Below are 16,169 nucleotides of genomic sequence, written 5' to 3'. Positions count from 1 at the left end.
CAATTAAATAGCTCGTTGTGATCTGGGCGTGAAGTCCGCAAGCATGTCATATTTAAAGCCGCATTATTATAACTGAAAGGAAAGATAAAAGGAAAAATAACAAAAATCAGAACAAAAGAAAAAATGGGAAAACAATGATGATTTTTTTTTATTTTCTTTGGAAAGTTGGAAGACAACAATGTTTACAGCTTAGGAATTCAAAACAACAATGGAAAGGAAGAAAACGTTCAAGTTATGTCCTGGAGATAACTTGTGACACAGGAAAGGTGGCAGGACAGGTCTACCCGGACTTCCGTCTAGTCGGGAATGGCGTGGCCTCCCAGTTTTGAAGTTTGGCGTTCGGCCCTACGTATATCATCTCAGCAGTGCTTGTGCCTTCACCTGGTTGAACCATGTGGATCTCGTAGAGTATCTCTCTCATCGCTCCACATATCTCCTCGATTTCCTCAGCTGTGAAGACCTCATCATCTTCTTCTTCGGCGTACCTTGGCCTGATAAAAGTTGCATATAAATCTGGCAGTGGTCGAGGTAACTTCCAACCCTCATTTTTCCTTTTCTTTGCCCACTCTTCGTCTGCTGGAGTAGGTTTGAAACCTAGTCCAAAAGGTTTCTTGGTGACTGGCAAGGTAATGGGTTCTGTTATTCCCTGAAGGGTTCGTCCAAGCCCCTTCCCTGGCCTAAATCCGTGACGGATCATCTCTTTGGCCACCATAACCGAGGCGTTAGACAAGAAAGGCTGGGGGCAGGGTATTCCCTCTTCGTGCTGCTCTGCCAGTACAATCTTAAAAGCTTGATAGACCGTATGTTCGCTCCCTTCTCTCGGTTCCAGATATGGGATGGATAGGTCCCGATAAATAGCATGCTCATCTTCCCCATGGACCACGATCTCTCGGTCTTCGTACTCGAACTTCACCATCTGGTGAAGAGTGGAAGGCATGGCTCCTGCCGCATGGATCCAAGGTCTGCCAAGGAGAAAATTGTAGGATGTATCCATGTCGAGCACCTGGAAGGTTACTTGAAATTCGACTGGTCCTATGACCAACAACAGGTCTATTTCTCCCATGGTATCTCTCTTGATGCCGTCGAAAGCCCTTACGCAGACATTGTTGGGTCGGATTCTTCCGGTCCCAATTTCCATTCTTTGTAGCGTGGAGAGCGGGCAAATGTCAACGCCTGAGCCCCCATCCAACATTACCCGCTTGACATAATAGTCTTCGCATTTAACTGTTAGATGAAAAGCCTTGTTGTGTGCCGATCCTTCCGGGGGTAGATCGTTCTTGCTGAAAGAGATTTGGTTGACGGCGAAGAATCTTTCTGTCATCCGCTCTAATTGTTCTACCGAGGTTTCAACTGGCACATATGCTTCATTCAGGGTCTTCAGTAAGATCTTTTGATGCTCGGTCGACCTCATTAACAATGACAGCATGGACACTTGCTCGGGGTACTTGCGCAGTTGATCTATCACTTCGTAATCCGGCATTTTCATTTGTTGGAAGAACACTTCTGCTTCTTCAACACTTACGGGCTTCTTTGGCGGGAAGCGCCTTTGTGTGGCGTCGTTCAGTTCTTGGGTATTTGAATACCTTCCAATGAAAGTATTTTCTGGACGTTCTCCCATGACCTCTTTACCTTTGTACATTACCAAAGTCTTTTGATAATTCCACGGTACTGTGGACGGGTTGGTCATTGGCTTTTGTGGCACACGTCCGATAACCACTGGCTCATTCAGCCGAGGTGGTTGAATCGTCCCCCGGACCACATAGGCTCCTTTCGGCACGTACATAGGTTTTGTCTTTTTGATTCCGAAGCTCTGCGTCTTCTCAGCTCGGCCTCGTGGTATGTAAAGAACTCCATCCTTTACTGGTACCACTTTCTTCTCCACCTTCTTTTCAAGCACTTTCTTTATAGCTTTGGCCTCCTCCTCTTTTTCTGGTTTCTGGTCTGTTTCGAGCCCTTTTCCCATGTCGACAATGGCAATTATGGCTTTCAGAGCAGGGTCGAACTCTTTGTCTTCACAAATCATTCCGATCAGCGGCCCATTATTATGAGCAGGCAATGGATTGTTAGTTACATTCGGGATCTCCTCGTCCCTTAGCACTACTTTCCCTTGCTCTATCAAGTTTTCGACCACTCTTTACAATGACCAGCAGTCATTTGTATCATGTCCCTCGGCCCCTGAATGATAGGCGCATCTGACTCCAGCTTTGTAAGAAGGTGACGTCGGGTTTTGCCTTGTTTGAGGGATTGGTTGCAAGAAATCCAACTGGACCAGCTTTGGGAACAAAGTTGAGTATGGTTCACCGATGGGCGTGAAAGTCCGCCTTCTGGGTGGCTCCTGAGGGCGGAAGTTATTCTGCGGGGGTTGTGGGTTATAGTGGTTGCGGTAAGGAGGCTGATTTCTGGGAGGTGGAGCTGGGCCTCGGTTGGCTTGTTGCGGTGGATAATCTATATTTTTGGAATAGAAGTGGTGCTTGAACGAGCTAAATGCAGACTGACATTCCATCTGCTTTTGCTTTGCCAATAGATGGGAAGTCCAAGATAGAACGAGCATGCAGGTCGACAAGCCATTTGAATGCGACAGTGCTCTGCAAAAAGATGAGGAGTCTAATTCTACTTGTAATTAGACTATCTTCAATAAATTTTGAGAGGATTTCTAGGGCAATATTATTTCCCAAATTAGGGTAATATGGTTGGTGATGATTCATATAATTGAATCCCAAATTTTGAACGGAGGTGTTATTTTAGTAGTACATGTCACGTCCAGACAGTGGAAGCCAGAATGTTTGAATGATATCCTTATAGGAAGAGTCTTTTCGTTGAGCAAAAAGAAAGAAAAACGAAAGATAGTTGATGTCACACCTCCTTTTTGCGCGCCCGCCCCGAAGGGTTAAATGTGCGCGAGAGTTTTTCCAATTTAAGTGACAATATTCGAAATGGGATTATTTATTTAATTCAGAGTCGCCACTTGGGAAAGGTTTGGCTTTTGGTGTCCCAAGTCACCGGTTTATCTTGAATCCCAAATCGAGGAAAATATTCGACTTTTCCAAATGAAGTCTGCAAACCAGAAATTCTAAGTAAGGAATTCTATTGACCCGAGGGAAGGTGTTAGGCACCCTCGAATCCCGTGGTTCTAGCACGGTCGCTTAAATTGTTATAATGGCTAAATATCTGATTTAAATATATGTTATGACTTACGTGCTTTTATTAAGTTTAAACCGCTTTTATTATTATCATTTATTTTTATAGAATTGCAACGTCGTGAAAATGCATCTCGAACCACGTCACAATCAATGCACCCGTGGTCGTCGACACATTTTGACTCCGTTGAGATTTGGATTTGGGTCGCATCAATGCACACCCGAATTTAAGAATGTAGTTTAATTAAACCGTGCCTAAAGAGTCCGACGTATTATTATCTTTGGGGAAGGCCGTAAAATTCGCTAAACGGCCTGTCCCGAATTCTAAGTATTTTTTATGGTTAATTATTGAGGGCCCCGCAATTCGCATTTTTTATTTGGCGAGGCTCATCTCATTTTTTGGAAGGATATCCTAAAGTGACTACATTTCTATTACGTTTGTCTCTAAAAAATAAAAAAAGGAAGATGCCAAACTTGTTTAAACAAGTACATACTGAATTTTTACTATGTCTGCCGAATCCGAATTTTGTTTGATTAACTGATTGATTGTTTATGAAGTGAGAGTTACCTCATACCTTGTCTTCATCGAGTGAATACGCTTGTTAATTTGCTAAGTGAGGTTGCAAGCAAACTAATAGCATATACTAAACACATGTTGACGACCTCCAAGTTTGATTTTTAAAACTAGCCTATTTGGACTTGATAAATGAAATTGGCTGTTTATTAAGAAAACTACTACTTATTGAACTAAAAACGCCTGCTAGTTTTCCTCAAAAAGTCATCGCATTATTTCGAAACAGTGAATCTATACTGAAGCCCAATATCGAACCTATATCGGATCAAGTAATCTGACAAGAGAGTTGGCGTACATGGCCAAACTCTTAATGTGACCGCATGAGAGTTTGTTTGGGGTACATTTGTCCCGGACCAAATACAACAGATTTGGACAATTCAGTGGTCTAGACAAAATACATGCAGATGCTTGCCATGATTCTATGTTATACTGTCATAACTAAATCAAGACCCCAATGATTATATACATTAAAACACACCTGATCTAATAAACAATGCTATCTAATATTTCATCTCAAACAGAATGTATGTTAATTTATACAGAGCAATTGCTGTTGGAACGAACTTAAACAAATGCAGGCCGACTACCATTCAACCTATGGCCATGTTTTGAACATAGGTATTGTGAAGGAATCAACATTCATTTCTTTTATTTCTGCTTCAAAGCTTCAAGCTTTCAACAACAAGTAATTTCAGAAGTGTGTACCTGGAAGTGTTTACAGTTGAAGAAGAATAGAAGTCAGCAGAGTAACAATAGGAGCAACACCAAACAACAGCAGTAACATCAGGTAACAAACAAGGCAGTGGAAATAGAAACCCCAGATAGACCAAACTTTAGGAAATAAACCAATGCAAACTACAACCAGTGAGCTCAGTTTAAACTTGGAAGGATCAGAATCGATTGAACAAGTAGAAGAACAAATGAAATCCAGACAACAATGTGAAGAAAACAGTTCCTGATTTTTCTATATCCTTTCTCTCTTGTCTCTGTCTGTGTGTGTGTATATATCAAAATCTGTTTCCCCTAGGTTTTGTATGCCCCCTCCCTTTTCTGATGGAAGTCCTCCCCTTTTATAAGCCTTAACATCAGCCCTTTAAAAAACTGTTAGACCAAAAGAACACCCCTCCCATGTGCTATCTTCTTTTCAGTTTCCACTTAGCTATTTAAGTATTAACCCCCCCATCACATTCCCTGGCAGACTCACTCTTTTAAATGAGGTTTAATACTTCTTAAACTAAAGCAGGGTAATGGGCAACAGAATATATCTGACAGCATATGCTGTCAAACTATTTTTAAATCAAAAAGCCCTTTATGCAGGAACCAGGCTGTGCATAAATGCACCTGTGGTGCACAAATGCACATGTTGCGCACATGTGCACATGCCCTCCAATTCAGAACTTAAACAAAACATTCCTTTTACATTTCTGATTCAAATTAACAACTATAAGTAAACAAACTCAGTTCCTAATTGATTCAAGCAAATGCTTAGCAGAAGTAAGTCGATTTGTTATTGTTCGGACAACTGAAACTAATTGACGACATATGTCGACTCGACTATACTAGTTATAACACATACAATCGTAACCAAAAATCAGACATTTAACAGTATCACACAAGGGGTTCAGATTGCAATGTTAATACAGAAAGGCCCTAGGAACTAAATGAACGAACCAATTCAAATTCATTTGATTGTACAGCTTACACATACACATTATCAGTGAACAGAAGAGGGACTTAATCAAACACATAGGTTCAAATAAAGTGGACAGGACACAGTTGATAAAATTCAAAACACAAATTTTCACAAAACATGAACAGCCTTTTAAACAATCACATGGACTAAAACAAATAAAGAAAAGAAAGCAAAACTCACCTTAAACCCCGAAAAATCAAAAAACCCTAGCTTGGACTCGAACAGACCTTTCTTAAGGCTGAACGGACTTTAATCGAAGTGTTTCTCATATGAGAAACACTTCGATTAAGGTCCATTAGACCTTAATCTCTTGGTTTAAACGAGATACGGACCAGTGACGAGGAACCCTAAGGTTCCAAAAATTAGATCCGGGATTCATGCTTTCCTGGTCAGATTCGGACCAAACCAAGCATGGTTTGGTCACGAGGGGGGTCTGGGGAGTGTCTGGTGTGAAGTTGAGGCCGACTGGTGTAAATCAGGTTCCGACTCGAATCTTCAAATGAAGATTCGAGAAGGTGGGAGGGGATTCGAAGTGTGTGATTGGTGGATTTGGGTTCAGGATGGTGAGGAGCATCTACGGTGTTAAGGGTGGGGTCACCGGCGTCCATGCCGCCGGCTTTTCATGGTGAAAGTATGCAGGGGCGACTAGGGTTTGAAGGGGAAGGGTCTGGTGAAGACGAAGGCTGGGGTATTGGATAGGGGGCGGGGTATGGTTGTAGGTTTATATAGTTAGTGGATAGGTGGATCCTGGCCGTTGGATGAGACATGATGAAGGGCCAGGATCCTTCGACTAACAGGGAACGGCGTCGTTTCAAGGGTAAAGGGTTGAGGTCGGTCCGGGTGAGACGGGTCGGGTCTGTTAGTGGGTTCGGGGTGAGAGATCTTGGTCGTTGATCTTTCAGAGATCAACGGCTCAGATCAACCTGGATTAAAACGGCGTCGTTTGGACGTTCTTGAAGTAGGCTGGTCACGGACCGGGCAAGCATGGGTTTTGGGCTGAGTTTGTTTGGGCCAATTTGTTTAAAATTGGACTGGCCCAAGTTCCTTTTATTATTATTTTATTTTCTTCTTTATTTTAAAAACAAAACCTAAGTGAATCAAATTAAAATTAAATAAACACTTAATACAATTATTTGCACACACATATTAAAATATTTAAAACAGGTAAAATCAAACAAAAACACAATCACGGACAAAGATGCCTATTTATGATTTTCTATTTAACGAACGGATCCCGGTTCAAATTACGCATGACACATACATTTTTTTTGTATTTTGCTTTAATAAAAATAAAATGGGCAAAAATTATAAATAATTAACAAAGTGCCATGTAAAATCCAAAAAATTGTACAATAGGACCATTTGTTATTATTTTTATTTCTTTTTGGAGTGATTGTCGCGTAAAACAAAAATCACGTGCTCACAGCTGCCAGTTCAAGTCGACCCCTCTTAGATTTATTTAAATTACCTGACATAATTCAGGAATTATTCATAATTGTCCAGAGTCTACTCCCCTTATTCTTTCATCCTACCATACTTTACAATTAAAGAGATGAGATCACCAACGAAATATTGTTTTTTCTTCAAAACCTTCCGGTAAACTGTCTATATATGTAAATCCATATCAACTATATGAATCCTCAATTTCTTTTCTGTTTTATTTGAACTAGTTTCATTTCAAACCAGAAGGCACGTATTATCAACAAAGGAGTAATGGTACTCCAGGCAATGGCAAAACATGTATCCACCTTGAACTAACAAGCCATATTTACATTTTATATACAAGTTTCTTACAGGCATAATGCTGCTCATGAATACATGCTATCGCAGCAGCGGAAAAAAAATATGAAGCAGTTAGTGGAAAGACCACATCTTCAAAGGGCATGTTGATGCAGATACCTCATATCACATTTTACTAGCATATTTACCAAATAATGAATGCCGCCCCTCAGCAATGAGCTCCCCAGTAGCTTTATTTTTCACAAGTACACTTGTTCCAGAATAACCTCCTTTCTGACCTAAGACTTGACCAATGATCTCCAACTCATCCTGCAAATGTCGCAGCAAAGATGTAATATATACATAACGTAACAAAGCCCGTAATCCATCAGTAAAAGGGGAATAAAATGAAAAAAGATAATAAGCACAAATAATTTTCCAAATGAAATATTGGAGTGAGCAAAGGAAGTTTTCAGTATAAACTACATCGAGTTAGTTCAGACCCTAACTAACTGAACTGGTACGATGAAGAGACAAGGTATAGTATAATATGTTGAGTTGTCCCACGTCAGTGGGATTTGAGGTCTTTGGTATCCTTATATGGTCTTGGGGAATCCTCACTGTTTAACCAAAAAATAAAATTTTAGTCAAAGCTAGAATTTAGAAGAACACGGGTTACTGATAATCAAAAGAATGTATAAAAGGAAGTAATTTAGGTAGCAAGAGAGTAATCAAGAGAAAACCAAGTAAACCAAAATTTATTCCAATAGTGTTTCGTGTCCTTACAATTGATCAAATATCTCCCTTTTATAGATATCTTGGAGATATACGTTTTGCCCAAATCATAATGAGGCTATTATGAGTAATTAAAGATATTGAATGCTACGTTATATAGTTATTACATTCAATACAAATTCTCTAACGTATTCCACATTTAATGCCTATTAAATGCCGTATCTGCACTCTTTTCTATTGTCAGATTCATTCCTTTTGATTCTCGGACATAAATGACTTAGATAGGTACGAGCGCTGAGTTATTTGAATAACTGCCCATGCCTCTTCCTCTGCCATTTGCTCGTATCTGTTGCAACTCGTGCCTCTTGGTTAGTTGTAATTCTTTGACCATTTGACCAGTCTACGTGTCTCGACACGTCACCTTTATATTTAAATACAATTTTCCCAATACAGATAGTCCCCCCACTTTCCATTTATTCATCAATTGAATATTTGAGAAGTGGATTTCATTAAAAGAGAATTTTTGTCACCGTTAATGCTATGAAAAAATTGACGCTTCAATTGTCGCTTCCATTTAATACTCCGTACACGTGTCATTTTTCCATTGGTTCTGTAGTTTTGCAACCCTTTTCAAGGCTTTTTTTACAGATCCACTATTCATGAAGTGCCAGTTATCATTATTATGGTCCTTCCATCACTGCACTTTTACCTTTGGCGGTTGTTTATTAATATAAATATAACTTCTTTTCTTGTCTTTTACCACATAAAACTTATTGAACACTTAATTCCTCAAATCTCAGTTCACTTCTTCCTCATATTATTCTTCTTCTCCATGTCTTCACCAAACCCTAACCCTAGGAGAGTTCCCATTGTTGATACCTTCCCCAATGCCCCCATTAGGCATAGAAGGGGAGGTAGGCTTCGTAGCTTAGGGTCTACTCGTGGTGGTGGTTCGTCTATACCTTCTCCTAGTTCTGGTCCTTCTTCTAGAACCAGAGGTTCCCTTTCTCACAAATCTTCTTCTAGGGGTAAAGAACCTTCTGAACCATTACGTGAGCCTTTAGTAGAGGAGATAGTCCCTACAGAATTATCTTTTTACCATGATAGGGAATCTTTTAGAAACCAGGTTTCCGCTTTAGATCGTGCTGATGCTTGCCCCACTCAAATTACAGAAGTTTTGACTCCTGTAGTTTGCAAAGATTGCCATTGGAGTAATGATTTTCCCATTATTATCCCTAATCCAAATCAGAGAATTACTTCTTACTTGACTGGGTTCTCTTTTGTTTATACATACCCTTTCACTTTAGGGTTCAAACCAGCTATTGACCCAGCCATTCTTGAATTTTGCCGTTTCTTTAATGTCTGTTTGGGTCAAATTGGCCCAATCATATGGAGGGCTATTGCCTGTTTGAGGCATTTAACCAATATGGCTGACGTTTCCTTTACTTTCCCTCACCTGATTCATCTTTACTCCCCTAGGCTTTTCCGTAATGACGTTTTTACCCTAGTGGGCAGGAGTAAGAGGGTTTTGGTAAGCCCTGAAGATGACAAAGACCGTGGCTGGTATGCGCGGTTTGTTGCTGCCCCCATTGTTGGCTTAGTGGGTGAGGATAACGTTCCCTTCCTTGAGAAGTGAAATTTTGCATGTAAGTCTTTTATCCTTCTCGTGCCTTTTTTCTTCAAGTTTATCAACTTCTCTAATTTTGCCCCTTTTTTAGCAACCATGGGAGTTGTGGAGGATATTTCCAATTTCAGTGGTTGGGTAGATAAATTGCTGAAGACCGCACCAATAGATGGTAGGTCTTGGAGAACACTTTCTAACCGTTACGGTTGGAAAGTAAAGACTCATGGTAAGAGTTTTTATTTCATCTTTCATGCATATATATATTTTTCTTTATTGCTCTAACTCCCATCCTTCTTTTTATCAGGATTTGCTATTCGAGGAGTTACTGCTGAAGCAGTTGCAGCCTCTCGTGTCTCTTCAGGAACCCGTACTCCTTTGGGGGCCCGTATCTCTTTAGAAAGAGCCCGAGAAATAGTCTTGGGTTCTTCTTCTGTGAAAAGGAAAGTTGTTGAAGAGAAAGACTTTGAAGAAGAGGAAGATGGGGGCTCCCTGGTGATGAGGCCATGAGCTAGGAGACGCATCGTCTCTGATGACGAAGCTGAAGTTTCCCTTCGTCTTTCTATTTCTCTTACCGAACTTGTTGAAACCCCGGTAATAATTCCTGATGATGACATCACTCCTCATGATACCCGTGAGCCTATTGATCAACTTTTCATTAGTGGTTTTGGTAGTGGAAGTTTAGGGCCTGTTTTAGATGAAATACCATTATCTTCTTTTTCAACTCCCGTGCCTGTGATTCCTTCCTTACTAGCCCCAGCTATTTCTGTTCTTTCTCCTACTGTTTTCACTTTTTCTACTGCTCCTCCTTTGACAATTCCCCCTCCTATCGTTCATCATATAGAAGTGGGCTCTTTAAGTAGAAGTGTCGCTATGAGGAGGGTAACTATTAAAGTTCCTGCTGATAGCAGCCTTTTGAGGAAGTCAGGTCAGACAGATGTATGGCTGGAGCTTTTAATTGGCCCAATTGAAAAAGCAAAGCTGGAGAGCCATAGTTCCCTGACTCTAATGAATGATATCGTGCATGCCACTTTGAAGGTATTTTCCTTCTCTCCATTCTTTACTTTGTAATTTTTTTTTATCTTTGGGATTCTTATTTCCCTTCTTTTTTTTAGGCCAATCTTATCGGCACAGAAATGACGAACAGAATCTCCCTCTTGGAGAAGGTAGCACGTGATTCAGAGAAGATAGCACGTGATTCTCAGTTGGAGGTGATCAATTGGACGGAACAATTTGAGAGTGCACAAATTGATATGGAAGATTTACAAGAGAGCAAGAGTATCTTAGAGCAGCAGATGCGGGCTTTAACTTCAGAGTTAGCGGTTGTAAAAGCTTCCTCAAGCCAAGCAGAAAAAGAAAAAGAACGTGTTGAATCCTCTTTCTCAGAGCAACTATCTAAGGCCAGTAAAGAGAACAGAGAGTTGAAGGCTCTTTTGAGTCAAAAAGAAGTTTACGCTGGGGAGCTCGTGCAAAACTTAACTCAAGCACAAGAAGACCTTCGAGTCTTTACTGATAAGGTGCGTGCTTTAGAGAGCTCCCATGCCTCTCTTCAAGCTTCTTATAACTCCGCCTTGGCTGAAAATGAAGAGCTAAAGAATGAGATTGCTGATTGGGAAAAGGATTATGAGATACTTGAAGAAAAATCTGTTGTTGAGGTAAGTTGGGCATTTTTGAATTCACGTCGTGATACCCTAATTGAAGCTGGCCAAGAAAACTTCAACCTGGAGTCGGAGTTAGCTAAAATCAATGAAACCATTGAAAAAGCTCAGCAAACTCACGTATTTCATTCTCCCGTGGTTGAAGCTCTCGTGAATGTTGAAGCTGATACGGGTATCCCAACTCTTTCAAGCCCAATCGAGCCTATTGCTGCAAGCCAAGTTGAAACCGCATCTGTTGATGCACCTGCCCAAATTGAGCCCGCTGCTATTGATGCTCTTACTTCAGTTCTACAAACTTCTCAGTGACCAGTTTTAATCATTTGAATGATTTTGTTTTTGTTTTTATTTTGGAAAATTGTAATCAAACCCTTAGCTTCATTTGAGGGTTGATTTTGGAAATGCAAGTCCCCAAGTTTTTTATGGGGCAATTTGCATCAACAATTTCATAGTTTTATGACTAAGTTCGTACTTAGTCTTCAGTTTTTAAGTATTAAGAAGTTTTTCATATTATTATCTTAAACTTATGTCTACTTTATTCTTGCCTTTATTTTTAAGGACTTATAAAATAATATTCTTCGAAAATGCTTCTGTTAATCTCATGACTAACTAATTTAAATATGAGTTTTATAAAAGAGAGCCCTTTTATATTTTGACACTTAATGAAGAAGACGTCTCAACTTCATAATGGTGTTATCATACGATGAAAGAAATAGGAACACACATGTTTATTTGAAATAACTTTGACAAGTTTTGAATAATACTTTACATGTATTTGAATTACATCTATAACTTTATCGTAACTGTTTTTCTTGTAACAGATTTTTACAAAAGAAGAATAATAGACACAGGGTTTTTCCTTATAACCCCTTTTAGTACATAGCTTTTACCCTAACTATAGTGAGGTTTTTCTTTGGCCTTAGTTCGTGGCTCCATCTCGTGACTTTGTGACTTTTACTCTGCACTTGACTCTTTTAGGCTTGATTTTTCCTCAATCTTCTTTGCCTTCTTTATACACATGTCTGTGTTAATTATGTAGTCCCCCAAGTGTTTGAGTGTTGAAGTATGAAGCCTCGAGCACTTGATAGTTTCTCTCATTTGGTCCTTTTCCTAAAAAGGAAAAACATACGGGACTCGGAGGTGCGATTATAAATGAAGACTGCTTAACCCGTTTGAATTTCTATCAGAATAATTGTAACCCTAGGCCAGGAATTTTAGATTATTCCGTGTGCCTTACAGGCCGTGACTCATCATTTAGTACGGGTTAGATTTTTGCCTATCATCTAAAATCGTTAGTAAAATTTTTACAATTCAAAAATTAAATTTAAAATGGTGATACCTGACTGTGGGTATTTCTTAGAAATAATATCTCTTCAAATGAACACCATTCCAATGTGAAGGTAGTATCTTGCCATCCATTGTCTCCAGTTCATATGCTCCATTTCCTGCAATATCACGAACTCTATAGGGTCCTTCCCATGTTGGACTTAATTTACCCGCGTTAGCTACCTTTGTAGATTGAAAAACCCTTTTAAGCACGAAGTCCCCCACTTTGAAGAATCTGAGGCGTGCTTTTCGGTTGTAATATCATTCTATGACTTGCTTTTGTGCTGCCATTCTTATTAATGCAGCTTCTCTCCTCCCCTCGAGTAAATCTAGATTGACCCGCATCTCCTCGCCATTAGATTCTTGTGTCGCCTGTGTGAATTGTGTACTTGGTTCCCCTATCTCAACTGGAATTAAAGCCTCAGCTCCATAAACCAACGAAAACGGTGTTTCTCCTGTACTTGTTTTTGTAGTTGTGCAATATGCCCATAAAACTCCAGGTAACACTTCAGGCCAGTTACCTTTTGATTCCTCTAATCGTTTCTTTAAATTATTGATAATAACCTTGTTCGTTTATTCTGCTTGCCCATTACCCACCGGATGATAAGGTGTAGACGTAATCCTTTTAATTTGCCAACTTTGAAAGAATTCCGTGATTTGAGCTCCAATAAATTGAGGGCAATTATCACACACGATCTCCTTTGGTACACCGAACCGGCATATGATATTCCGCCAAATAAAATCTTTGACTTCCTTTTCTTGCACCTATTTAAATGCTCCTGCCTCCACCCATTTAGTAAAATAATCAGTGAGTACGAGCAGAAACTTTACCTGTCCTTTTGCTTGTGGTAATGGACTCACGATATCCATTCCCTATTTCATAAATGCCATGGCGCAATGACCGGATGTAATAACTCCGTAGGTCTATGCATATTGTTACCATACCTTTGACATTTATCACATTTGGCCACGAAACTTTCTGCTTCTTCTTCCATTTTAGGCCAGTAATAACCTACCCTAATTAAGGTTTTTACCAATGACCTTCCTCCTGCGTGATTCCCGCAATGTCCCTCGTGTATTTCTTTCATTACATACTCCGTTTGCGAAGGTCCGAGGTATCTTGTTAAGGGACCACCGAACATTTTACGATATAAATTACCTTGCTTTAAGCAGTACCGAGCAGCCTTCTTTCGAAGCTCATGAGCTTTTTTCTTATCATCAGGGACGGTACCATACTGCAAAAAAGCAACAATCTCGTTCCTCCAATCCCAAGATAAATTATTAAAATTTACCTCATTCTTATCAGGATCGATAACTGAATGAAATAAATGTATAACTAAGGCGTTTGCATCGCTTGCCACATCAGCTGCAGATGCGAGATTAGCTAGGGCGTCCGCTTCAACATTTTCATCCCTTGGTATTGGTATTTGTATAACTTTCCAGGTTTGAAATTGCTTTATCAATTCCCGTACCTTTTCTAAGTATTGTTGCATCTTTGCTTCCATAGCTGTATAAGTCCCCAACATTTGATTAACCACGAGTTGCGAATCACTCTTGATTATAATCTGATTTATGCCAAGCTCTCATGCCAATTCTAGACCGGCAATCACAGCCTCATATTCCGTTTCATTGTTAGTTATAGAGTGACATTTAATAGCTTGTCGAATGGTTTCACCCGTAGGTGGTACCAAGACAATCCCTAAACCTGCACCTTTTACATTAGATGAGCCATTAATGAATAAAGTTCAAGTTCCCGGGTTAGCTCCATTGAATACCTGTAATTCTTTTTCTGCTTCTAATTGCATCCCCTGGCTAAAATCAGCCACGAAATCAGCTAGCACTTGTGATTTTATCCCCTGGCGAAAGTAAGGTCTTAACTTTCTAGATGCCATGATTAATGCAAGTACAAGTTTTTCTAACTGAGGATACCGCGTCTCCGCATCTAACAAAGATTTACTAACAGAATAGATAGGGGATTGTTTACCTTGTTCTTCTCGGACCAAAACAACGCTTACCGCAACTTCCGAAACAGCAAGGTAATCGAGTAGTCTTTCCCCAACATTTAGTTTTGTCAGCAAATGTGGATTTGATAAGTACGTTTTCAAATTCCTGAGTGCCTGTTGACATTCCTCATTCCATTTAAAATGATCATGCTTCTTAAGGGCTGAGAAGAATTTAAAACACTTCTCTGATGATTTAGAAATGAATCTTCCCAAGGCTGCAATTCTCCTTGTTAATCTTTGAACTTCTTTCTTGTTCGAAAGTATATCAGGGATTTCTTCAATGGCCTTAATCTGTGCAGGATTCACTTCAATACCACGGTTAGAAACAAGAAAACCCAAAAATTTACCTAATGCAACGCCAAATGCACATTCTTCGGGATTTAACTTCATATTAAATTTGCGCAAAATTGAAAATGTGTTAGATAAGTGTGATATATGATCTTTTGAATACTGAGTTTTAACAAGCATATCATCTATATGTACCTCCATAGTCTTTCCTAAATGCTCTTGAAACATTTTGGTAACTAACCTCTGATACGTTGCACCTGCATTCTTTAGACCAAAGGGCATTACTTTATAACAGTAAGTCCTCCTGTCTGTTATGAATGAAGTTTTTTTTCATCTCCCGGATCAATTTTAATCTGATTATATCCTAAATATGTATCTTAAAAACTTAATAGTTCGTGACCTGCAGTTGCATCAATCAATTGATCTATGTGTGGTAGTGAAAAAGAATCTTTAGGGCAGGCTTTATTAAGATCTGTGTAATCTACACAAACCCGCCACTTACCGTTCTTCTTCCGAACTACAACAGTGTTAGCTAACCAGTTAGGATACTTTACCTCACGAATGGAACCAATTTTTAGCAATTTTTGGACTTCTTCTTGAATCACCTGATTCTTGAAAGTTCCTTGCCTTCTTTTCTTTTGCTTGACAGGAGGGTATGATGGATCTTCATTTAGTTTATGAGTTATTACCTCTGGTGGTATTCCTGTCATGTCAGAGTGGGACCAAGCAAAGCAGTCCACGTTAGTTTTCAAAAATTCAATTAACTTACCTCTCATACCTTGGCTAAGATTGGCTCCAACATAGACTTTTTTATCAGGCCATTGAGCAAATAACACGACAGGCTCTAATTCCTCTATTGTTGTTTTGATATTTTCATTCTCTTTTGGTTCTTGAATGGTATCAAGCCTTGAATCTACATCTGTTTGCCCTTGTTCAATTGAGGTTTGTGTTGTGGTGTCCTCAACTGCCTTCTGTGATTGCTATTTACCTTCATTTCTCGTGCTTGTATCTGCAACAGAGTTGATAGCCCTGGTTGTATGTTGATCTCCATGAATTTGACAGATTCACCATGGCGATGGAAATTTAATAACTTGATGCAAGGTTGAAGGAACAACATCCATTTCATGGATCCATGGTCTCCCAAGAATCATGCTGTAAGTCATCTCCATATCTACCACCTGGAACTTTGTATCTTTGACGACTCCTTCAGCGAATGTGGTAAGTGTTACCTCTCCTTTCGCGAGGACACTAGAATTTTCAAATCCAGATAGAGTATGCACCTTTGGTATCATTTTATCTTCAGCTTGTATCTCACGTAATACTCTTAGCAAAATAATGTTCACGGAATTACCTGGATCAATCAAAACTCGTTTCACATTAGTATCATGTACAATTAAAGATATTACCAGTGCATCGTT

This window comes from Nicotiana tabacum, chromosome 8 (genome assembly GCF_000715075.1).
Source record: "Nicotiana tabacum cultivar K326 chromosome 8, ASM71507v2, whole genome shotgun sequence".
Lineage (NCBI taxonomy): Eukaryota > Viridiplantae > Streptophyta > Magnoliopsida > Solanales > Solanaceae > Nicotiana > Nicotiana tabacum.
This window is presented reverse-complemented; position numbering follows the sequence as displayed.